The sequence below is a fragment of the Amblyraja radiata genome, chromosome 16 (assembly GCF_010909765.2).
Source record: "Amblyraja radiata isolate CabotCenter1 chromosome 16, sAmbRad1.1.pri, whole genome shotgun sequence".
NCBI lineage: Eukaryota > Metazoa > Chordata > Chondrichthyes > Rajiformes > Rajidae > Amblyraja > Amblyraja radiata.
This window is the reverse complement of record NC_045971.1, coordinates 23,547,856-23,574,013: the sequence shown is the minus strand read 5'-3', so window position 1 is coordinate 23,574,013 and position 26,158 is coordinate 23,547,856.

Below are 26,158 nucleotides of genomic sequence, written 5' to 3'. Positions count from 1 at the left end.
TAACTAGCTGTAGCCACCATACAATTGGGTGAAAACTGGGGTTATCATCCATCCAGTTAAATCTAAACTAACGCCTACCAACATAATGGATTATTTGGGGTTCACTATTGACAGCTCACATGTCGGTGACTTTACCAAAGGACAAGGCTACAGTCTTAACTGAGGCCTGCAACAACCCCACTGACATCAGTGAACTGTCTATCAGATTGGTAGCAAGTATAATTGGCATATAGTGTCTGCCTTTCCAGCCACACAATTTGGACCTTTGTATTACCAAAAATCTACAAAGGGCAAAAATACAAACACTCAAAGTTAATACTGGTCATTTCGACAGACCAATAAGCCACCAATCAAAGCTTATGGAATTAAAATGGTGGAGGGATAACATTCGGCATTGTTCCAACCCTGTCGTTATCAGCAAACCCTTAGTGGTGCTACAAACTGATGCCAGTGCGCTTGGTTGGGGTACTACCAATTTCCATCTCCACCTGTGGAGGTAGATGAAAGGCACAGGAGGCATCATCATCACAGACACTGGGCATAAACTACCTGGAAATGTGGGATGCGTTCTATGGCCTAAAGTCATACTGCTCTGGGATAAATCACCAGCATGTTAGACTACAGAGTGACAATCTGACATACAATTTGGTAATGGTGTATCCAGAGAAATATTGGAATATCAGCTACTTACCTACTAGGTAACCCAAAATTCAGTGACAGACATCAGGTCACACAAATTCAATAAAATAAGACTTAATCACCAGTTACCAAACTGTGTTTCTTGGGAACCAGACCCTGGGACAGCAGGGACAGATGCTTTCACTGCATTGAGGGGGCAATTGTTTATCTTTGCATTCTCTCCTTTTCTGCATCATCAGTTGGGTATTACGAAAAATACAACTAGACTCAGCGTCTGTTAATTGGTAGTGCCGATTGGGCTACTTAACCATGGTTCCCTGTGATACTCAACATGGGTTTTAACCATGCATCACCATCCTGAAACAATCAGATTATTGGTTCATCCCGTAACAGGGGAACCCATCCATGTCAAAAACAACAAACCTATCAATTTGTAGAGTCTAAAGAAACCTCTACTGCAACAGGGACTGGCGGACCGAACATTGAACATTACCTCAGCGGGCCACAGACAGTCCACCAAAAACTATATCTGGTATAAATCAGGAAATGGGAGATATATTGTCACAGAAACAACATCACCTACAGTTTGATGAACATAACGTCTGTTCTCGAATTCCTGGCAGGCCTCCATTATGATGAGGGGTTCAGTTACAGTGCCATTAACTGTGCCAGAAGTGCCTTTTCAACATATCTATGGCGAGGATCAGAGCGTCATTCTGTTGGGACTCACCCCTGGTAACCAAACTTATGAGGGGAATTTTTAATATCAATCCCCCAAGAACCAGGTACTCTCTAAATGGGATATGAGTATTGCCCTAACGTTGCTAAGGAATTGGTCTCCAGCAACAGCTCTGTCCCTGCAAAGACTGACGCACAAAACAGTCATGCTGATGGCTTTGGTCACGGCACTAAGGGTACAGTCGTACACAAGTTAAGGCTGGATTATATGACTTCTTCAACAGGAATATAACGTTTCATATTACGAATTAGTCAAACAGAACAGATCATCAGGCCTCAAAATAGAATTTAGGGATTACCCTACAGATATCGTCTCTGTATAATAAGACAATTATTGTTCTATATAGAGAACACCAAAAACATCTGAGGCTATGAGATGGCACTACTAATCAGCTACAAACAAACCCACAAAAAAGTGTCGGTTCAAACTATTTCCAGATGGCTGAAACAGGTTTTAACAACAGCTGGGGTGGATACTAACATATTCAAATCTTATTCCACCAGGGCTGCAACTACATCGGCAGCTATGGAGTTGGATGTACCAATGAACCAAATCCTCGAGACAGCTGGATGGATCAGGGGGAAATGTTCCAACTATTCTACCACAAACCAGTGGTTAAACTGGAACTTTGCAGAGCCAATTTTAAGTTCTGTAATATAATTTCACCCCATAAATAGGGGCTATAATTTGTTGTTAACAATTTATCATGGATTTCAATGTTGGATTCATGTCTAAACATGTTAACACAATTCCTCCCACAGTCAATTAAGGCAGATGTGATGCATGGACTCGTTTCCACGGCATGAAATCACAGAGCTTTAAAATCTTCACGTAGTCACTCACATGACTCCGAAGTAAAATAGTAAGATTAAACGAGAACTTACCAGTTCGAAGTTTGATCGTTATTTTATGAGGAGTACGTTGAGGGAATACGTGCCCTCCGCTCCCACCCTTGATCATATACTCAACTGGTATTTTCTTCTCTAATCTTACTATGTTCAGTCATTACAGTTATCTGTGATTTCACACCGCTGCTTTGAAGAATGACACGCATGTGTCCTGGCAGGGTTCTTCACTCAACGTACTCCTCATAAAATAACGATCAAACTTCGAACTGGTAAGTTCTCGTTTAATCTTACTATTTTTACTCATCATTGTTATTCTCATCAAAACCGTGACATAAGAAAGAAAATGGATAACATCTTGAGATTCTGTGTAACATCTTGAGTTTTATAACAAATTGTGCATTCATTACAATGTTGGGTAACACAAACTCTTGGCATGTATATGTCAACCATAAACATTGCTCTCACACAAAGGGTGGTGGGTGTATGGAACAAGCTGCCAGAGGAGGTATTTAAGAAGGAACTGCAGATGCTGGAAAATCGAAGGTACACAAAAATGCTGGAGAAACTCAGCTGGTGCAGCAGCATCTATGGAGCGAAGGAAATAGGCAACGTCTCGGGCCGAAACCCTTCTTCAGACTGATGGAGGGTTTCGGCCTGAAACGTTGCCTATTTCCTTCGCTCCATAGATGCTGCTGCACCCGCTGAGTTTCTCCAGCATTTTTGTGTGCCAGAGGAGGTAGTTGAGGCAGGGACTATTCCAATGTTTAAGAAACAATTATACAGGTACATGGAAAGGACAGGTTTAGAGGGATATGAACCAAATGCAGGCAGGTGTGACAGGTGTAGATGGGACATGTTAGTTGGTGTGGGCAAGTTGGGCCGAAGGGCCACTGTATGACTGTATGACTCTGATGCCCTCTCACTGAATGAGAGATAGCAGTAAAAATGGTATGTTCTAAATTATTGGTAGACAAAAATGCTGGAGAAACTCAGCGGGTGAGGCAGCATCTATGGAGCAAACGAATAGGTGATGTTTCGAGTCAGTTCTTCAGACTGATATTCTAATTATTGATCTGTTATTATTTTAAGATAATGTTTGAGTTTGAGTTTGAGTTTAGTTTATTGTCACGTGTACCGAGGTACAGTGAAAAGCTTTTGTTGCATGATAACCAGTGAGCAAGAAAGGCAATACATGATTACAATCGAGCCATCTGCAGTGAACAAATACATGATAAAGGGAATAACATGAATAACGTTTACTGCAAGATAAAGTCCAGTAAAGTCTGAACAAAGATAGTCAAGGGTCTCCTATGAGCTAGGCGTGAGGAAGGAATTTTCTAAATTATCGATCTGATACTATTAAGATGCAGCTTCCCAGAACCCCGCGCAAGTAGTGTAAGGAAGTTTTTAATTTTTGAATTATTGATCTGAATATTTTAATTATTGATCTGAATATTTCCTGTACATGCTTCACGATTGTTACTCATTGTTACTCCAAAAAACATTTTTTAAATCCATTGCACACTTGAGTCAGAACATAAGGAAACTTAATAAAAAAGGTTCTGTTAATATGGAAGCTTTCAATAATATGTTTGTTATACAGAGCTGCATTGAGGTTGTTGCTTTATCATTTGTTTGTCAAATATAAGCAAAATTACTCGTTAATGGATTGTATCCATAAGTGCCCCTGTGATCCCTAGGTTAATAATTTGAGAGATACCGAGTGTAGATGACATATGCATGTGACCCTTAATATAGTTACCTCATCACTACTAACCACTCCCCATATCACAAGTATAATTACAACCTCCCCACCCACATATCGCTCTCTAGTTTCCGTGACAGACCACGTACAGCTAGTGCTCTCTGTAACGCCACAGTATGAATGTAATAAAGAAGTAAAGTCACAGTGTGTCGATAACAAATCTTTACATGGTGTCAGAAGTGGGATGCGAACCCACGCCTCCAATGGAACTGCCCTGGATGGCGGTTGCCACTGACATTTTCGAGTGGCGAGGCAAACACTTCCTGGTACTAGTCGACTCCTACTCCAACTGGTTCGAGGTTGACCAGCTGCATTCCCTCACCTCTTCGGCCGTTGTCGGCATTTCTCTACCTTTGGCACCCTGGCCAGCCTGCAGTCGGACAACGGCAGCCAATTCACGAGCTCCGAGTTTCGGGCTTTCGCAACCAGCTGGAACTTCCGCCACTACACCAGCAGCCCTGAGTACCCGCAAAGCAACGGTCTGGCCAAGCGCGCCGTTCGCAGTGCAAAGAACTTACTGGAACAATGTCGTTTGTCTAACTCTGATTTCTTTCTAGCCCTCCTCAACCTTCGCAACATATCCCGTGACCCTGCCATGGGTTCCCCTGCTTAGCGGCTCATGTCTCGCACTACCAGACCACCGATCCCGGTGGCCCAGCGCTCACTCATCCCCTCTGTCCTCAAGCCCACTGCTGTTCAGGAGTGCATTGCCCTTAAGCGCGATGTTCAGAAGCGCTCCCATGACAAGTCCTGCCGCCTTCTGCCGCGCCTTTTCCCCGGTCAAGTTGTCCGCATGCAGACCCACACCGGTCACTCCCGGCTCGCTACCGTAGTCGCCACTGCTGGGTCGCCTCGGTCCTATCTCGTCGACCATGCAGGAATCATCTACCGCCGGTCCCGCCAACATCTGCGGCTTGTCAACGAGCCGCGACCACCACCAGAAGATCCTTTTGCTCCCCCGCTGAAATTTCAGCCTCCAGGCGATGCTCGGCCCATCGCTCCTCGCATGCCACGGTCTCTACCCTCACAGCTCTATCCGTCCGCTCCTCGTCCAGTTCACCCTCCCTCACCTGCCTGCGCGCAGTCCTCTGCGAGTCCCGCATCCCCTCATGCCCTTCTGCCCTTGTCTTCTCCGTCCCCGCCCGGCTCACCTGTTCCAGTGCAGCCGTCTGCACCTGTCGCCGTACTGCCTCCACTTGTTCCTGCAGGGAGGGGAGATGGCGAGATGCGAACCCGGTCGGGACGTGTTGTCAAGCCGCCTGTCCGCTATGGCGATTTTGCTTAACCATTTCTACTCATATGATTGTCAGCGCATGAGACGTGGTCGCCCTGTCACTACTTTGTTTGTCTTTCGTTTCCAAGGGGAAGGATGTAGATGACATATGCATGAGACCCTTAATATAGTTACCTCATCACTACTAACCACTCCCCATATCACAAGTATAATTACAACCTCCCCACCCACATATCGCTCTCTAGTTTCCGTGACAGACCACGTACAGCTAGTGCTCTCTGTAACGCCACAGTATGAATGTAATAAAGAAGTAAAGTCACAGTGTGTCGATAACAATTCTTTACACCGAGTAAGACAGCAGCAGAAGAAGGAATAACATCATTGTTAGCTTTCACCAGTGCATCTAGAATCCAAATTAATACTGCATTGCTGAAAATCCTGAAACAACTTCACTTATGAGATGCAAGGAACTGTGAATGCTGGTTTACAAAATAAAACACACTAAGAGCGGCACGGTGGCACATCAGTAGAGTTGCTGCCATACAGCGCCAGTCACCTGGGTTCGATCCTGGCTGTGGGTGCTTGTCCTTCTGGAATTTGTACGTTCTCCCCATGACCTTGTGGGTTTTCCCCGAGAACTTTAGTTTCCACCCACACTCTAGAGACCTACAGGTTTGTAGGAAAGAACTGCAGATGCTGGTTTAAATCGAAGGTAGACACAAAATGCTGGAGTAACTCAGTGGGAGAGGCAGCATCTCTGGAGAGAAGGAATGGGTGCCGTTTTGGGTCGAGATCCTTCTTCACACTGATATCAGAGGAGTGGGAGTGTCAGAGATGGAATGTAGTCGGAGACAGTAAGACTGGTGAGAGAACTGGGAAATGGGAGGGGATGGAGAGAGTGGGAAAGCAAGGACTATTTGAAGTTAGAGAAGCCAATGTTTAAACCGCTGGGGTGTAAGCTTCCCAAGCAAAATATGAGGTGTTGTTCCTCTGACAATGGAGGAGGCCCAGGACAGAAAGGTCAGATTGGGAATGGGAGGTGGAGTTAAAGGGCTGAGCAACCGGGAGATCAGGTAGGTTAAGGCGGAAAGAGTGTAGGTGTTCAGCAAAACGATCACCGAGCCTGCGCTTGGTCTCGCCGATGTACAGAAGTTGACACCTGGAACAGCGGATACAATAGATGAGGTTAGAGGAGGTGCAAGTGAACCTCTCCCTCACCTGAAAAGACTGTTACCTCGAGGGGCGATCTAAATGCACAAGTGTTGCATCTATAAGATGAGGCTCTCACTAGGGTCCCCTCGATATCCTGCAGCTCCGCTCTTGATCCCCCTCCCCCCATTCGCAACAAGTCAGAGTCCCCCTTGTCCTCACCTTCCACCCCATCAGCCATCGCATACAGCATATCACTTTCACTACATAGAACATATAACATAGAAATTAGGTGCAGGAGTAGGCCATTCGGCCCTTCGAGCCTGCACCGCCATTCAATATGATCATGGCTGATCATCCAACTCAGTATCCCGTACCTGCCTTCTCTCCATACCCTCTGATCCCTTTAGCCACAAGGGCCACATCTAACTCCCTTTTAAATATAGCCAATGAACTGGCCTCAACTACCCTCTGTGGCAGAGAGTTCCAGAGATTCACCACTCTCTGTGTGAAAAAAGTTTTTCTCATCTCGGTTTTAAAGGATTTCCCCTTTATCCTTAAGCTGTGACCCCTTGTCCTGGACCTCCCCAACATCGGGAACAATCTTCCTGCATCAAGCCTGTCCAATCCCTTAAGAATTTTGTAAGTTTCTATAAGATCCCCTCTCAATCTCCTAAATTCTAGAGAGTACAAACCAAGTCTATCCATTCTTTCTTCATAAGACAGTCCTGACATCCCAGGAATCAGTCTGGTGAACCTTCTCTGCACTCCCTCTATGACAATAATGTCCTTCCTCAGATTTGGAGACCAAAACTGTACGCTATACTCCAGGTGTGGTCTCACCAAGACCCTGTACAACTGCAGTAGAACCTCCCTGCTCTTATACTCAAATCCTTTTGCTATGAAAGCTAACATACCATTCGCTTTCTTCACTGCCTGCTGCACCTGCATGCCTACTTTCAATGACTGGTGTACCATGACACCCAGGTCTCGCTGCATCTCCCCTTTTCCTAATCGGCCACCATTTAGATAATAGTATGCTTTCCTGTTTTTGCCACCAAAATGGATAACCTCACACTTATCCACATTATACTGCATCTGCCAAACATTTGCCCACTCACCCAGCCTATCCAAGTCACCTTGCAGTCTCCTAGCATCCTCCTCACAGCTAACACTGCTCCCCAGCTTAGTGTCATCCGCAAACTTGGAGATATTGCCTTCAATTCCCTCATCCAGATCATTAATATATATTGTAAATAGCTGGGGTCCTAGCACTGAGCCTTGCGGTACCCCACTAGTCACTGCCCGCCATTGTGAAAAGGACCCGTTTACTCCTACTCTTTGCTTCCTGTTTGCCAGCCAGTTCTCTATCCACATCAATACTGAACCCCCAATGCCGTGTGCTTTAAGTTTGTATACTAATCTCTTATGTGGGACCTTGTCGAAAGCCTTCTGGAAGTCCAGATACACCACATCCACTGGTTCTCCCCTATCCACGCTACTAGCTACATCCTCGAAAAATTCTATAAGATTCGTCAGACATGATTTACCTTTCGTAAATCCATGCTGACTTTGTCCAATGATTTCACCACTTTCCAAATGTGCTGCTATCCCATCTTTAATAACTGACTCTAGCAGTTTCCCCACTACCGACGTTAGACTAACTGGTCTGTAATTCCCCGTTTTCTCGCTCCCTCCCTTCTTAAAAAGTGGGGTTACGTTTCCTACCCGCCAATCCTCAGGAGGATCCTACCTCCAAGGGGATCCCACTACTGGCCACATCTTCCCATCTCCACTCCTTTCTGCTTTCCGCAGAAACCATTCCCTCCGCAATTTCCTGGCCAACTCGTCCCTTCCCACCTAAACTACCCCCACCCCAGGTACTCTCCCCTGCAACCGCAGGAGATGCAACACCTGTCCCTTTACCTCCCGCCTCGACTCCATCCAAGGACCCCGACAGTCTTCAGAAAATGGCAGAGGTTCACTTGCAACTCCTCTCTCCCATACCTTCTCTCCAGAGATGCTGCCTGTCCCGCTGAGTTACTCCAGCATTTTGTGTCTACCACCAGGTTTGTAGGTTATTTGGCTTAGTATATTTGTAAAAATTGGCCCTTGTGTAGGAGAGTGTTAATGTGCGGGGATCACTGGTCGGGGCAGACTCAGTGGGCCAAAGGGCCTGTTTACGCGCTTTATCTCCAAACTAAACTAAACTAAGAGGTGGAGTAACCCAGTGGGCGAGGCAGAATTTCTGGAGAACATGGCTTTATTGTGACTTTAGTGCAGGTTTCGTTAATGAAAGATAAACTAAGTATAATTTTCTTCTAAAAAAGAAACAAAGTGCTGGAGTAACTCCGCGGGTCAGGCAACGCTACCAATTCCTATTCACCAGAGTTGCTGCCTGACCCGCTGAGTTACTCCCGCACTTTGTGTCTTTATTTGTGAACGAGCATCTGCAGTTCCTTGTTTCTATAATTTAATTCTACAATCTCGTATACTAAAACTAATGTTTTGCTATAATATGTAGACTGCCATTGATTGAATGACTGAAAGATACATCATGGAAACATGTCCTTCAGTCCACTGAGTCCACACTGCCTATCGATTCGATCGCCTGTTCACAATAGTTCTATGTTATCCAACTTTCACATCCACTCCCTACGCACTACAGGCACTTTACAAAGTGCAATTAACTTACAAACCCACGTGCCCTTGGGATGTGGGACGAAACCGGAGCATCCAGAGGAAACCCATGCTGTCCCAGGGAAAATGTGAAAACTTAACATAGAGGTCAGAATCGATCCCAGGTCTCTGGTATCGTGAGGTTCTACTAGGTGTGTCAATGTACTCCGTTGAATATACTTTCAAGAAATATTTCATGCAAATTTTCCATTTGCGCTTCACTTTGCATCTTTCCTCCATGGTAATATATAAGATATCTTAAAGTAGAGTGCTACTTGCAATCTTATATAACTCAATATAACACTCACGGTACTGAAGAACCATTTGAATGAACACAAATTGATAATTTCTAGAAAGCTATGGATTAAATGGCAGTAAATGTGAGAGGAATAAATAAGTACAATGGTCAGCATGGATATAGTGGGCCAAATGGTTTGTTGCTGTGCTGTGATCATGGGGAACAAGGACAAGGCAGACCTATTGAATAACTACTTTGGTTCTGTCTTCACTAAGGAAGACATAAATAATCTGCCGGAAATAGCAAGGGACCGGGGTTAAATGAGATGGAGGAACTGAGTGAAATCCAGGTTAGCTGGGAAGTGGTGTTAGGTAAATTGAATGGATTAAAGGCCGATAAATCCCCAGGGCCAGATAAGTTGCATCCCAGTACTGAAGGAAGTAGCCCCAGAAATAGTGGATGTATTAGAGATAATTTTTCAAAACTCTTTAGATTCTGGAGTAGTTCCTGAGGATTGGAGGGTAGCTAATGTAACCCCACTTTTAAAAAAGGGAGGGAGAGAGAAAACGGGGAATTACAGACCAGTTAGTCTAACATCGGTAGTGGGGAAAATGCTGGAGTCAGTTATTAAAGATGGGATAGCAGCACATTTGGAAAGTGGTGAATTCATTGGACAAAGTCAGCATGGATTTATGAAAGGTAAATCATGTCTGACGAATCTTATAGAATTTTTCGAGGATGTAACTAGTAGAGTGGATAAGGGAGAACCAGTGTTATATCTGAACTTTCAGAAGGCTTTCGACAAGGTCCCACATAAGAGATTAGTATGCAAACTTAAAGCACACGGTATTGGGGGTTCAGTATTGATGTGGATAGAGAACTGGCTGGCAGACAGGAAGCAAAGAGTAGGAGTAAATGGGTCCTTTTCAGAATGGCAGGCAGTGACAAGTGGAGTACCGCAAGGCTCAGTGCTGGGACCCCAGCTATTTACAATATATATTAATGATCTGGATGAGGGAATTGAATGCAACATCTCCAAGTTTGCGGATGACACAAAGCTAGGGGGCAGTGTTAGCTGTGAGGAGGATGCTAGGAGGCTGCAAGGTGACTTGGATAGGTTGGGTGAGTGGGCAAATGTATGGCAGATGCAGTATAATGTAGATAAATGTGAGGTTATCCACTGTGGTGGCAAAAACAGGAAAGTAGACTGTTATCTGAATGGTGGCCGATTAGGAAAAGGGGAGATGCAACGAGACCTGGGTGTCATGGTACACCAGTCATTGAAAGTAGGCATGCAGGTGCAGCAGGCAGTGAAGAAAGCAAATGGTATGTTAGCATTCATTGCAAAAGGATTTGAGTATAAGAGCAGGGAGGTTCTACTGCAGTTGTACAGGGTCTTGGTGAGACCACACCTGGAGTATTGCGTACAGTTTTGGTCTCCTAATCTGAGGAAAGACATTCTTGCCATAGAGGGAGTACAGAGAAGGTTCACCAGACTGATTCCTGGGATGGCAGAACTTTCATATGAAGAAAGACTGGATAGACTTGGCTTGTACACGCTAGAATTTAGAAGATTGAGGGGGGATCTTATAGAAACTTACAACATTCTTAAGGGGTTGGATAGGCTAGATGCAGGAAGATTATTCCCAATGTTGAGGAAGTCCAGAACAAGGGGTCACAGTTTAAGGATAAGAGGGAAGTCTTTTAGGAGCGAGATGAGAAAATCATTTTTTACACAGAGAGTGGTGAATCTGTGGAATTCTCTGCCACAGAAGGTAGTTGAGGCCAGTTCATTGGCTGGATTTAAGAGGGAGTTAGATGTGGCCCTTGTGGCTAAAGGGATCAGGGGGTATGGAGAAAAGGCAGGTATGGGATATTGATTTGGAGGATCAGCCATGATCATATTGAATGGCGGTGCAGGCTCGAAGGGCCGAATGACCTACTCCTGCACTTATTTTCTATGTTTCTATGTTTCTATGTATGATTCTATGACTCTTTAAGTGTGAAGGTGTGTAATTGAATATGAGATTTTGTTGGTGCATGTGTGCGCATTTGCCCGTGTGTGCGTGTGTGTGTGCGCGTGTGTGTGTATGTGTGTGCGTGCATGCCTGTGCAAACCCACACATCTATGTGAATGCACATGTTCGCCTGTGCACGTGCATGTTAATGTGCATGTCTTTTGCATGTGTGTGCATGCATGTGCGTGAGTGTGCATTCGTGTTTGCATGAGTGTACAAGAATGTTTCTTTCATCGCCTCCTCTTTTCGCTTTGGAGAACAGTTTTTATTCCTGGTCACTATTTCCTGGGCGGATCAGAATGGATGCGATTTCCAGGCAACAAGTGTAAACACGTCCATGTTTAAAAGACCAAACTGAGGAAAGAATGAATCTTGGCAGAATGCCCCGCTTGTGATGTTACTGCTAAGTAAATAGACTTCAAGAACAAAGCTATTTCCCAAGTTCCAAGATTTTAAAAGAGCCAGCTGATAATCTGGTTGCCTGATGCATTTAAAAAAAATTAAATCATTTGTTATTTTCTTCATGATGAGTTACTGTTAGCTGAGACCGTGTAGTAGTCTCTCACTTCTGAGTCAGACGTTATGGACTCCAAGTCAGTCCAGAGCTAATCTTAGCTGACACTTTAATGAGGAACTGAGTGAGTGTTGTTTTGTCAGATGTTCCTTTTTCAGATGTGCTGTTCAGCTAAGATCCAGCTTACCTGTTTCAATTGAATCTTAAAGATTCAATCGTGGGCAAAGAGTTGTTCTGAAAACATGATCAGCATTTCTGTCTCAACAGACACCACAAAACAGAGATTAACTGGCGGCACAGTGGTTCAGCGGGTAGTGCTGCTGCCTCACACCTCCTGAGACCTAGATCAAGCGTAAATAGTGTTTATTTGACATGTGTACCAAAACAAGGGATTTTTTTACTTGCTGCAGCTTTACAGGTATATTCTGCCACTGCCTGAGTGGAGTTTGCATGTTCTTCCTGTGACCGCGTGGTCAAGAGGTAAGAAAGAGTGTTTTCTTGTTATATGTCCCGAAATGGAACAATGAAATTCTTACTTGCTGGTTAGTAAAAAAATGCTCATTAGATAATATAATAAATAAACAAACAAAAAAGTTCAATTAATAAAAAAATAACATAGTGCAAAAACAAAAGAAAGAAATTCCCTAGTGCAACCCAGGCAGTTCATAGTTTGAAGTTTAATCGGAGTTTACAGTGTTCAATAGCCTGATGGTTGTTGGGAAGAAGCTGTTCCTAAACCTGGACGTTACACTTTTGAGGCTCCTATACCTTCTTCCTGATGCCGAGTATGCCAGAATGGTGTGGGTCCCTGATGATGCTGGCTTTGCCTTTTTGAGACAGCACCTATTCTAGATTCCTTTAATGGTGGGGAGGTGAGCACCCATGATGGATCGGGCATTATTCATCATTTTTTGGTTTGTCATGTACACTCCTGTTACCTCCCACCCCACAAAGCCACATTGGTAGGTTGTATATGGGTCTGAAGAATGGTCTAGACATGAAACGACACCCATCCTTTTTACTCCAGAGTTGCTGCCTGACCCACTAAGTTACTCCAGCACTTTGTGCCTAGCTTTGGTAGGTTGACTATTTACTCTCAATCATACCCAGTAGGTGGCTGGTGAGAATGTTAAGGTGAGACCGAAGGAGAGAAAATTAATTACCAGAAAATAGATGTGGGAATGGGATAGATGGAATTGCTCTTGCGGGCTGACATGAATTCAATGGGTCGAATGGCTTCGCTTCACGTCACAAATGAATACAAACATTAAAAAAAACTCATGTACTTGTGAGATCCCTCCATATGCAAAGCATCAGCAAAGCATCCACAGCATTTAAATGACGTCCATTGAATGTAACTTTCTTGATATATGGTCATGTGCCAAATGAGGGAGGATTTACATAAGACGTGGTGTAAGTCCCTTTGTTCTTGATGATACTGATTTCAGCGTGCTTCATTGTAAACTGTTCAAATTTGGTGTTACCTAAGACTGTACATGAATAGAAAGGTTATGGCAGGAAGACCGGCCATAACATGTACTGACTTGATTCTTGGTGGATAACATTCCAAGTGACATTAATTGTTCCCATTTTTATATTTTGGAGCAAGTTGCTTGCCCTGTTGGCAATTCGCATGATTCGTGGATTTTCGATCTGAGTGTAGACTTGTTTTGATGATGTCACCTGCTAGCTTTTAGCTCCCACTGTTAAGAGGGGATGAAACAGGATTCACTCGACTTTAAAGATGAGACAAAGAGGCTGTAATCCTTTGATGTTCGGAGCAGTCCCAGACACGGGCAGACAACCTTCTGCTTTGAGTGTTTGAAAACAGGTACAGTAGCAGTTCAGCAGTGTATAACTAAATTTGATGAGACTAAATAACACCTTCCAGATACTCATGCTCAAAGTTAACTCTTTCAACATGCATAGCATGTTAAAACCTCTGTTGCAAGCACATTTATTACAGATTGAGAGGTGGAAATTCACCTTGGACAGTCCCACAAAATGAACATTATCACATCAGTTACCTATATCATGTCCTGCTTGATGTTCTGTTGTATTGCAGTACGTAGAGCCAAACACTGGGAGAGAGCTATGAAAATTAACAGATGCTATCCTGCACATTTTGTATGTATGTGTATGTGCAAGATTGTTTTTAGATATTGGCATTGAATTGGCAGTGGGTATGTACAACAGAGCAACTATTACACTGCAATAGGAAAAATAGTAAGTATGTATTTATTGGACAGAATAAGCTGTGAATAGAGTCAATGGATTGTACTTCAAATAGTTTAGTTTATGGATACAGCAAGGAAACAGGTCCTTTGCCCAACCGAGTCCACACCATCCGCTCATTACATGATCTCACTCGTTCTATATTATCCCATTTTCTCATCGACTTCTTACACATCAGAAGTAATTTTGCAGAGCCTAATTAACCTACAATCCTGCACATTATCGGGATGTGGGAGGAAACCGGAGTACCCGGAGGAAACCCACGTGGTCACAAGGAAAACGTGCAAACTCCATTCAGACAGCACCCGAGGTCAGGATCAAACCTAAGTCTTTGATGCTGTGAGGCAGCAACTGCTGCCCTTAAAATAATAGTCATTGACAAATCTTGCTTTCCTGTTTTGTGTGACTTACTGAAGGGTGCATTTAACCGAGGAATTCAGGCAGCTGCTTTCAAAGTCAAAGAAAGTGGAAGGTAGGGAAACCAACATGGTAACAGTGGGAACGTGCAAACTCTATATTGACAGCACCCGAGTTCAGGAGCAAACCCAGGTTTCTGGAACTGTGAGGAAGTGGCTCTATCCACGGCACCACGATAGTTATTTAGTATCCTTTAACTCATTCTACTGTGTCATGTTCATGAGCTTACAACTTCAAATGCACAGGAATTTCTGATGGGCATTGCAAAGCAGAAAAAAACTGTTGCATTGAGCTAACCCATCTCATGACCTCAGGATTTCCAACAAAGCTCTATAACTATTTCAATACTTTTGAAGTGTATTTGAAGTTGTAATATAGGATTTGCAGTGCCAGTCTGCAAATAGCAGCATCCTATTAAATGTAAAAGAATTCTGTTTAATTTAATGCCACAGGTACAGTGAAAAGCTTTTGGTTGCTAAAAGCTAACCACGCAGTGAAATTACTATATATGATTGCAATTGATCCATTCACAGTATACAGATAAATGACAGAAGGAATAATGTTTAGTGCAAGGTAGAGTCCAGTAAAGTCCGATTAAATGTAGTCTGAGAGTCTCCAATGAGGTAAATAGTAGTTCAGGACTGCTCGCCAGTTGTTGAGAGTATGGTTCAGTTGCCTGATAAGAACTGAGAAGAAACTGTCCCTGAATATGGTGTGCGTTTTCATACTTCGGTCCCTCTTGCCTGATGGGAGAGGGGAAAAGAAGGAGTTACCGGGATGAGATTCGTCCTTGTTTATGCTGGTGGCCTTGCCGAGTCAGTTGAATGGAGTCAATGGATGGGAGGTTGGTTAGTGTGATGGTCCAGGCTGCATCCAGAATTATCTGCAATTTCTTGTGGTCTTGGACGGAGCTGTTCCCAAACCATGGTGTGATGCATCTGAATAACTGACCATCTCAACCAACATTTCCTTGCCACTGCACTCCTCTCAGCTCTGAGGCACAGAGTGCTCACACTTAGATATCTCATGCATCAGATAAAACCTGTAGTGTTTAAGTTCATATCCAATTATTCAGATAGAATAATAAATGGAGCTGTAACCTAAATGGCCTGTCCCACTTACGTGATCTTATCAGGCGACTGCCGGCAACCGTCATAGGTCGCCGACATTTTCAACATGTTGAAAATTCAGTGGCGACCAGAAGAACGCTATGACTCTTTGGAGACCTCTCACGACCATAGGAGACCACAGGCTGTATGGTCGTGAGAGGTCACCCGCGACATGTCGCCAGGGGTCGCCTGTATGGTCGTGAGAGGTCTCCCAAGAGTCATAGCGCCGCTGAATTTTCAACGTTGAAAATTTTGGCGACCTATGACGGGTGCCGGCAGTCGCCTGTAAAGGTCGCGTAAGTGGGACAGGCCCTTAAGTTCACGTTGAAAGTTAGTTTATAGTAATAAACCCAGTTAAAGATTGAATTGACATGAATTTACAAAAAATAATCCTAGGCATTTTCTGCATATATGTCGGAGCAAATATATAATCGCATATAGTGATCTTATTCATGTTCATGGGGTGGGAGATTGCAACCTTCATGTGGTCCGCCCTGTTTTGACAAATGCAATCAACCTGGTGTGCACAGTCAAATAAGATCAAATAGAACAAGTTGTCCTACAACTTTAGGCTGTGCACACCATACGCAAGAAGAAGAAAAAGATTCATGTTCTTAAGTTCTTGGAGCAGAATTAGGCCTTTCGGCCCATCTCCGCCATTTAATCATGGCTGATCTATCTTTCCCTCTCAACCCCATTCTCCTGCCATCTCCCCATAACCCCTGACACTCTTACTAATCAAGAATCAGTCAATCTCTGCCTTAAAAATATCCAATGACTTGGCCTCCACAGCCATCTGTGGCAATGTATTCCACATATTCACCACCCTTAAAGTTTCAGGTGGTTCAAGAATGACCAGCACCTAAAACACTAATGTTCTGATCATTCATCAAATCAGATATTTAAATATCCATCATTGTGTTTTATTAGATCTGAAATGCATTTTACAGAGGCATAAGAAAGGAAGTAGTTTCTGCGAACAGGCAATTTGTCACAGTCTGCCCTCTCCTCATTCTCATCCACCTCCCAGTACTTTTCCACCGGTCCCTCCTTCTCCTCACCTGCCTGCCTGCCACTCCCCTCTCATCAGCCCAACTCTCCTCACCTGTTGCACTCAGTTGCCTCTGATCACCAATTAACCCGGTATATAGACTCTCCTCACCGTTCACACAGTGCCAGATTGTTCTCAGCATTCATGCAAGACTCTCCAGCGATTTCCCGACTTCCTGCCTGGCTTCGACTCTCCAGCGATTTCCTGACTTCCTGCCTGGCTTCGACTCTCCATTCGTCTGTCCCTCGCTAGTTTGTTTGCATCGTGTGTTGGATCTCCTGGTTACTGGACCTTCCGCTACCCCGACTACGTCTCCTGCCTGCCCCTCTTCGGAACCCTCGCTCAATCCTGAGCCTCTGTGTGAGTACGGTGTACCCAATACTGTGTTACTACTCTGTGTTCCAGTATCGTAATAAAGTTTGTTACCAACTATACCTGCCTGATTCTGTGCTGCTATTGGGTCCAAGCTATACCCGTTACAGTACAATCTGGCCAACAATGGACTCAGCGCACACAACGTCTCCGTCAAACCACTTCGAGAGGATTGAGCACACGCTCCTGCAGCACGAAGCTATGCTCACTGCCTCCAACTCCGAGGTTCGACAGGCTGTGTCAAACCAGGAGCAAGCATTGGTTGCACTAGCCACCCAGGTCCAACAGCTGACGACCACCCTCGCCCAGGCTACACCCCATGCTTCGCCTCCGGCTCCGACAGCACCAGCTCCCGGTCTGCCAGGACCATCACCTGAGCCCCGGGTGGGAACCCCGGAGCGCTACGCTGGAGACCCGGAGGGCTGCAACCCATTCATCACGAACTGTTCCATTCTCTTCGTCCTACAGCCCTACACCTTTGCCCAGGAAGCGGCGAGAGTGGCGTTTACCATTAATCACCTGACTGGCAGAGCTCAGCTGTGGGGAACGGCTGAATGTGAGCGACGCACGCCAGCTTGCTCCTCTTTCCAGGCCTTCGCCGCGGAGCTTCGCAAGGTGTTCGGTGAGGTTTCGATGGGTCCGGACGCTGCGGGAGGTCTGCTGGGGTTGAGCCAGGGGAACCAGAGCGTCGCTGACTTCATCATTGACTTTCGCACCAGGGCCCGTCAGAGTGATTGGAACGCCCCGGCCCAGTGTGACGCTTTCTTGCTGGGCTTGAATGACTATATCAAGGATGAGTTGGTGTCCCACGACCTTCCTTCTTCTCTGGATGGGCTTATCGAGCTAACGACCCGTCTGGACCGACGCATCCTGGCGAGACGTCGGGAGAGGTGACCGGGACAGGCGGACCGCCAGCTATCCACCCAAGCTCGTTTTCCTCCGGAGACTGGACTACCCTCGTCGGGGCAACCGTCGAGGCAACCCGAACCCAGGCAGGTGGGTCGCACCAGTCTCACCCCCGGGGAACGTCGGCGTCGGGGGAACCTCTGTCTCTACTGTGGCCTGGCGGGTCATTACATCTCCAAGTGTCCAGTAAAAGGCCAGACTCACCAGTAGCGGAGGAATTACTGGTGAGTCGAACCTCTGAACTTTCCTCTGCCCGACGCCCTCTTTGTCATGCCCGTCTGCTGTTGTCTGATGGTTCTCACACCCTCGCCACCTTCATAGACTCTGGTTGTGACATTAATCTTATGGACAAGGAACTAGCCCGCCAGCTTGGCATCAGTTGTGTTCCCCTGCCTAAACCTGTTCCCACCAACGCCCTCGACGGCCATCTCCTGGGGACTGTTTCTCACCAGACGGTCCCAGTGCGCATGCTCCTGTCTGGTAATAACCATGAGACCATCCAGTTCCACATCCTGCAGTCTCCCCGTCTTCCCCTCATCCTGAGTTACCCCTGGCTTCGGCGACACAACCCCAACATCGACTGGAGGACGGGGGTCATCTTGGGTTGGAGCCCTTCCTGCCACCAAGTGTGCCTGAAGCAAGCCTCAGCTCCTCAACCGGCCACCTGCTCCAGTTCTGCTCCAGATCTGACGGGGGTCCCAGCCGAGTACCATGACTTTGGGGAGGTTTTTAGCAAGTCTAGGGCCACCTCCCTTCCTCCTCATCGGCCCTATGACTGTGCCATAGACCTCCTGCCTGGTTCCGCTCCTCCTAGGGGTCGCCTTTACTCCCTGTCCGTCCCTGAGAGAGGTGCCATGGAGCAATACATAAACGACTCCTTGGCTGCTGGTCTCATCCGTCCCTCCTCGTCTCCTGCTGGGGCTGGGTTCTTCTTCGTGGAGAAGGACAAATCTCTGCGTCCCTGCATAGATTACCGGGGGCTCAACGGCATCGCGGTGAAGAATCGCTACCCTCTCCCACTCATCTCCTCTGCTTTCGAGCTCCTGGAGGGGGCCACCATCTTTTCGAAGTTGGATCTACGCAACGCCTACCACTTAGTCCGCATCAAAGAGAGAGATGAGTGGAAGACCGCCTTCAACACTCCCACGGGACATTATGAATACCTGGTGATGCCCTTTGGCCTCACCAACGCCCCGGCCGTCTTCCAGGCTTTGGTCAATGACGTTCTCAGAGACATGTTGAACAAGTACGTGTTCGTCTATATTGATGACATCCTCATCTTTTCACGGACCAAGGAGGAACATGTACACCACGTCCAGGCAGTTCTACATCGGCTCATGGAGAACTCGCTCTTCGTTAAAGCTGAGAAGTGCGAGTTTCACTCCCTGTCAGTCTCCTTCCTAGGATACATCGTTGGCCAAGGGAACATCAAGATGGACCCCGCCAAGGTCTCTGCTGTCACCACCAGGCCTGTTCCTGACTCCCGCAAGCAGCTCCAAAGGTTCCTGGGGTTCGCCAATTTTTACCGCGGTTCATCCGTGGTTACAGTACTGTGGCCGCACCCCTCATGGCACTCACCTCCTCCAAGGTTCCGTTCCGGTGGTCTGCCGCGGCTGACGAAGCTTTTCAGACACTCAAGACACGGCTTACATCGGCCCCCATCCTCCAAGTTCCGGACTCAGAGAGACAGTTCGTAGTGGAGGTGGACGCCTCCGACGTGGGGGTGGGAGCTGTTCTGTCCCAGCGGGCTGCCCGGGACCAGAAGCTCCATCCATGCGCCTTCTTCTCCCGACGCCTGACCCCTGCTGAGAGGAATTATGACATTGGCAACCGAGAACAGTTGGCGGTTAAGTTGGTGTTGGAGGAATGGCGTCACTGGCTGGAGGGAACCGAGCAGCCTTTCTTGGTTTGGACTGACCACAAGAACCTTGAATACCTCCAGTCAGCCAAGAGGCTCAACTCTCGTCAGGCCCGCTGGTCTCTCTTCCTCACCCGCTTCAACTTCTCCCTCTCCTACCGACCTGGGTCCCGCAACGTGAAGCCCGATGCCCTCTCTCGACAGTTCTTGGCGAAGGAGGACCCTGTCTCTGGCCCCAACACCATCCTCCCGTCCTCGCACAGGGTTGCCTCCCTCACCTGGGAAGTGGAGGAGAGGGTCGGCGGCCTTGGAGAACCAGCCGGGACCCAGCGCATGCCCTCCTGATCGCCTGTTTGTGGTTTCTGCCCTGCGGTCCGACGTCCTTCAGTGGGCCCACAGCTCTCGACTCACCTGTCATACCGGCATTCAGCGGACCAAGGAGATGGTGCTACGGAAGTTCTGGTGGGCATCGCTGGAGGGGGACACTCGGGAGTTTGTCAACGCCTGTCCCGTTTGCAACCAGCACAAGGTCTCACACCAAGCTCCTGCGGGTCATCTGGTTCCACTGCCTGTACCCCATCGACCATGGTCCCACATCTCCCTGGACTTCGTTACCGGCCTGCCCCCATCCAGTGGTCACACCACCATCCTGACCGTGGTCGATAGATTTAGCAAGATGGCTCACGTCGTGCCCCTGCCCACGCTTCCATCAGCCAAGGAGACTGCCAAGCTCATGTTACTCCACGTCTTCAGGCTCCATGGTCTCCCCGTCTATGTGGTCTCCGCCCGGGGACCATAGTTTGCCTCTGTGTTCTGGAGGGAGTTCTGCACGCTTGTGGGGGCCACCGTGAGTCTGACGCCCGGATTTCATCCCCAGTCCAACGGCCAAACTGAAAGGAAGAATCAGGAGATGGAGACGGCGCTGCGGTGTATGGTGTCCAAGCATCCCTCCTCCTGGTCCCAGCAGTTGTTGTGGGTGGAGTATGCCCACAACACCCTGACAAGCTCGGCCACTGGGCTCTCCCCTTTCCAGTGTGCCTACGGGTTCCAGCCTCCACTGTTCCTGGCGCTGGAGAAAGAGGTTTCCTGCCCGTCCGTCCAGGCCTTCATTCGTCACTGCCGCAGGACGTGGACCCAACCCAGGGCGGCTCTTCTCCGCTCCGTGGACCGTTACGCCATGGCTGCCAACCGTCACTGCACCCAGGCCCCCACCTACCTAGCGGGCCAGAAGGTGTGGCTGTCGACCCGGGACCTTCCCTTGAGGGTGGAGTCCAAGAAGTAGGCACCCATGTTCATCGGTCCCTTTGAGATCCAGAAGGCCATCAACCCAGCGGCTGTGCGGCTCAAGTTGCCTCGTTCCATGCGGGTCCATCCTACATTCCACGTGTCCAGAGTAAAGCCAGTCCGGGAGAGCTCCCTGGTCCCCGCAGTCCCTCCTCCTCCACCTCCTCGTCTCATCGACAGAGGCCCCGCCTTTACGGTGCACCGCCTCCTGCGCTCCCGCCATCGCGGGAGGGGTCTCCAATACCTAGTCGATTGGGAGGGTTACGGTCCAGAGGAGAGGTCCTGGGTTCCTGCTCGACGCATCCTGGACGCCTCCCTCATCAGGGAGTTTCACCGGCGTCATCCCGACCAGCCGTCCAAGTCCGCCACTCCTAGAGGGGTCGCCGCCCCTGAGACTCTGTCCCCTCTTCCGTCTGAGGCGCCCAGTGACGACGAGACGCAGCTTTCCTCTGATGCTATGGAGGAGGATGCGGACATGGATGTCTCGGACGAATATTCGCCCTCCTCCGGTCCCCCTCCTCCCACCCAACTCTGCGTGGGATTGAGTTTATTTTCTTTATTGTTTTTTTTTTTTGTTTTGGGACGTCAGGAGCCCTCCCTTGAGGGGGGGGTTCTGTCACAGTCTGCCCTCTCCTCATTCTCATCCACTTCACCTCCCAGTACTTTTCCACCGGTCCCTCCTTCTCCTCACCTGCCTGCCTGCCACTCCCCTCTCATCAGCCCAACTCTCCTCACCTGTTGCACTCAGTTGCCTCTGATCACCAATTAACCCGGTATATAGACTCTCCTCACCGTTCACACAGTGCCAGATTGTTCTCAGCATTCATGCAAGACTCTCCAGCGATTTCCCGACTTCCTGCCTGGCTTCGACTCTCCTTTCGTCTGTCCCTCGCTGGTTTGTTTGCATCGTGTGTTGGATCTCCTGGTTACTGGACCTTCCGCTACCCCGACTACGTCTCCTGCCTGCCCCTCTTCGGAACCCTCGCTCAATGTGTGAGTACGGTGTACCCATTACTGTGTTACTACTCTGTGTTTCAGTATCGTAATAAAGTTTGTTACCAACTATACCTGCCTGATTCTGTGCTGCTATTGGGTCCAAGCTATACCCGTTACACAATTGATGGATATAAAGATGCTCTCTGAGCTACTGGTCCACTTATATTACCTGAACCACTGATACCTGATTCCTCCACACAATTAAAGTGTGAAAAACGTTTCATTGATCACACGTGCCATACAGTGACATGCATTTGCATCTGTTGTCCAGCCCTTCCCTAGGGACCAAGTAAAGTCTGTACAAACGTTCCCACTGCTGAAACTATTTTGTCAACTAGTGTGTGGATGTGTTGAGAGTTTCTGCTGACTCTGGCTTTCCATTAGAGAACAGGTCATTCACCTGGTCCAACAGGTCCAGAGCAACTCAGCTGGTCAGGCAGCATCGCCAGAGAACACGGAGAGGTGACGTATCGGGTCTGCACCCTTCTTCAGGTCAGCAGTACTAGTATTCATATGACTTAATTCCCTTGAATGGTAAAGATTAAAGGAGTTGTACAGGGGCAAGTTTTTTATCAACAGAGAGTGCTGACTGGAATGCACTGCCAGGTAATGGTGGAAGCAGATATAATAGTGGCATTTAAGAGACTTTTAGACTGGTACATGGTGGAGAATAGAGGGATATGGATCACGTGCAGGCAGAGGAGATTAGTTTAATCATGTGTTGGAAGGAACTGCAGATGCTGGTTTAAACCAAAGATAGACACAAAATGCTGGAGTAACTCAGAGGATCAGGCAGCATCTCTGGAGAAAAGGAATAGGTGACGTTTCAGGTCGAAACCCTTCTTCAGACATTGTACATTCGTTATTGGAGGTATTGTGAATGAAAGGATAGAAGAGCAAATAAAATAATAAAATAATTTGACATCTGTACAAATATGGGGAGATGCAATCTTGGTCCGCAATGAGACATAAAGCAAAAAACAGCTCACCCCCCCCCCCCCCCCGACTAAAACTAGACAAGGAAATAAACAAAAGCATAAATGTTTATATGCTTAATGGTTTGTATTATGCATCTGCTCAGAAGCTAGTTATTGTATTGAGGCTCTCTATTATGTGTCGGTATCAGAGTTGATTTATAAATGCTTTTCAAAGAAGCTTGCCCTGAAGCCTTTGGATTAGCTAGGTTTAATTTCCAAGTGAAATGTTGATTGATCTGTTGGTATATATTTCACTTGTCTGCCTTGACCCTTCTGTTTTACTGGCATGTGCATATACCTATAACTGCCAGCAGCTCATTACTGACATCCTACTTGACGGCACAGTTACCTCAACCTGGCACCAAAGGCAAAGATAATATAATATCGAATGACTCGGTATCAGTGGGTAAATGGCAGAAATTGGAGTGGATAAACCATTCATGCACATGTGCACCGCTAATGAATTGTTACGCAAAACACAACATGCTTGAGGAACTCAGCAGGTCAGGCAGCATCTGTGGAGGGAATGGTCAGGCAACATTTTGGTTCATGATTCTTCTTCAAGCTGATTGTAGTAGTGGGGGGGGGGGGGATCTGGAAAGCAGAAGTGAGGGCAGGGCAAAGCCTGGCAAGATACAAGTCATAAGGAACAGGAGTAGAATTAGGCCATTCGGCCCATCAAGTCTACGCCGTTCAATCATGGCTGATCTATCTCTCCTCCCTAACCCCTTTCTCCTGCCTTCTCCCCATAACCTCTGACACCTATACAAATCAAGAATATATCTATCTCTGCATTAAGAATATCCACTGACGGCCTCTGCAGCCTTTTGTGGCAAAGAATTCCACAGATTCACCTCTGGGAGGGAAGTTTTCACTGGTAGATGGGTGGAGTAAATGACAAAGGCAACAGGTGAAACGTAGTCCAGGCGTCAAATAACAAGAGACGAGGAAGAGTGAAATGTGAAGCCAGGGGATTATAGATGGAAGGGAAACCCCCCACTCCTCTCCCCTCTATTCACCTATCATTTGCCAGGCTTTGTCCACCACCTCACCTCCTCTCATTTATGTGGATTAATGTGAGGTTATACGTGGATAAATGCGAGGTTATCCACTTTGGTGGCAAGAACAGGAAGGCAGATTATTATCTGAATGGTGTCAGTTTAGGAGAAGGGGAAGTGCAATGAGATCTGGGTGTGCTTGTACATCAGTCATTGAAAGTAATCATGCAGGTACAGCAGGCAGTGAAGAAAGCCAATGGCATGTTGTCCTTCATCGTGAGAAGATTTGACTTTAGGAGCAAGGAGCTCCTACTGCAGTTGTACACGGCCCAGGTGAGACCGCACCTGGAGTATTGTGTGCAATTTTGATCTCCTATTTTGACATTATTGCTATTGAGGAAGTGCAGCATAGGTTCACGGGATGGCGGGACTGACGTATTAGAAAGAATGGGTCGACTGGGCTTGTATTCGCTGGAATTTAGGATGAGAGGGCATCTTATAGAAACATATTAGAGGATTGGACAGGGTAGATGCAGGAAAAATGTTCCCGATGCTGGGGGAGTCCAGAACCAGGGGTCACAGTTTAAGGATAAGGGGTAGGTCATTTAGGACTGAGATGGGGAAAAACTTTTTCACCCAGAGAGTTGTGAATATGTGGAATTCTCTGCCATAGAAGGCAGTGGAAGCCATTTCACTTGATGTTTTCAAGAGAGAGTTAGATTTAGTTCTTAGGTCTAAGGGAATCAAGGGATATGGGGAAAAGGCCAGAACAGGATACTGATTTTGGATGATCAGCCATGATCCTATTGAATGCTGGTTGGAGTACGAGAAATTTGGTATCAAGTCGATGTAGGAAGATATCTTTAGAAAAAGGCTGTAAGGTGGCGCAGCGGTAGAGTTGCTGCCTTACATAGCTTACAGTGCCGGAGACCCAGGTTCAATCCCGACTGTCTGTACGGAGTTTACACGTTCTTCCCGTGACCGCGTGGGTTTTCTCCAAGATCTTCCGGTTCCTCCCTCACTCGACATACAGGTTTGTAGGTTATTTCTGTGGCTTTATTTCTAGTGTTTAATAATGTGGTGGTAACGCAAGCAATGGAGAGAGGATGGAAAGAGTTAATCCTTAAATAAAGAAGGAACAAGCAGTTAGTGTTTCAGTGTTTGTATTTCCATCATTACAAAAAGTGAAATATTCAACAGAATTTCCTAGCTCTTGTCATGTTTCTGTTTGTGGGAGCTCCCAAAGATGTTTGTAGGTTAATTGGCTTGGTGTAGATGTAAAAATAAATTGTCCCTGGTGTGTGTAGGATAGTGTTAATGTGTGTGGATCGCTGGTCGGTGCAGACTCGCTGAGCCAAAGGGCCTGTTTCTACGCTGTATCTCTAATCTAAACTAAACTAACAACTACAAATTGAAAAGTTAACCTTTGACAGAAAAGGAGATAGAGATTATGATAGTTATAACTCTGTGGTCTTCCCATCCTGGCAAATGAAAGGACTACACTTCTTCCCACCCAGCTTCCTGTAAGGACTCCATCCTCTATTCCCAATTCCTCCGTCTACGCCGCATCTGCTCCCAGGATGAGGCGTTCCACACCAGGACATCTGAAATGTCCTCATTCTTCAGGGAACGAGGGTTCCCCTCCTCCACCAAAGATGAGGCTCGCACCAGGGTCTCTTCCATACCCAACAACACTGCTCTCTCTCCCCATCCCCCCCACTCGCAACAAGGGCAGAGTCCCCCTAGTCCTCACCTTTCACCCCACCAGCCGTCACATACAACAAGTAATCCTCCGTCAGTTTCGCCACCTCCAACGTGACCCATCTGCCACATCTTCCCATCTCCCCCCATGTCTGCCTTCCGCAAAGACCGCTCCCTCCATAACTCCCTTGTCAATTATTGCCTTCCATCCCGTACTACCCCCTCCCCGGGCACTTTCCCTTGCAACACTTGTCGTTTTACCTCCCCCCTCGACTCCATTCAAGCATCCAAGCAGTCGTTCCAGGTGCGACATAGGTTCACCTGCATCTCTTCCAACCTCATCTATTGCATCCGCTGCTCTAGATGTCAGCTGATCTACATCGGTGAGACCAAGCGGAGGCTTGGCGATCGTTTCGCCGAACAACTCCACT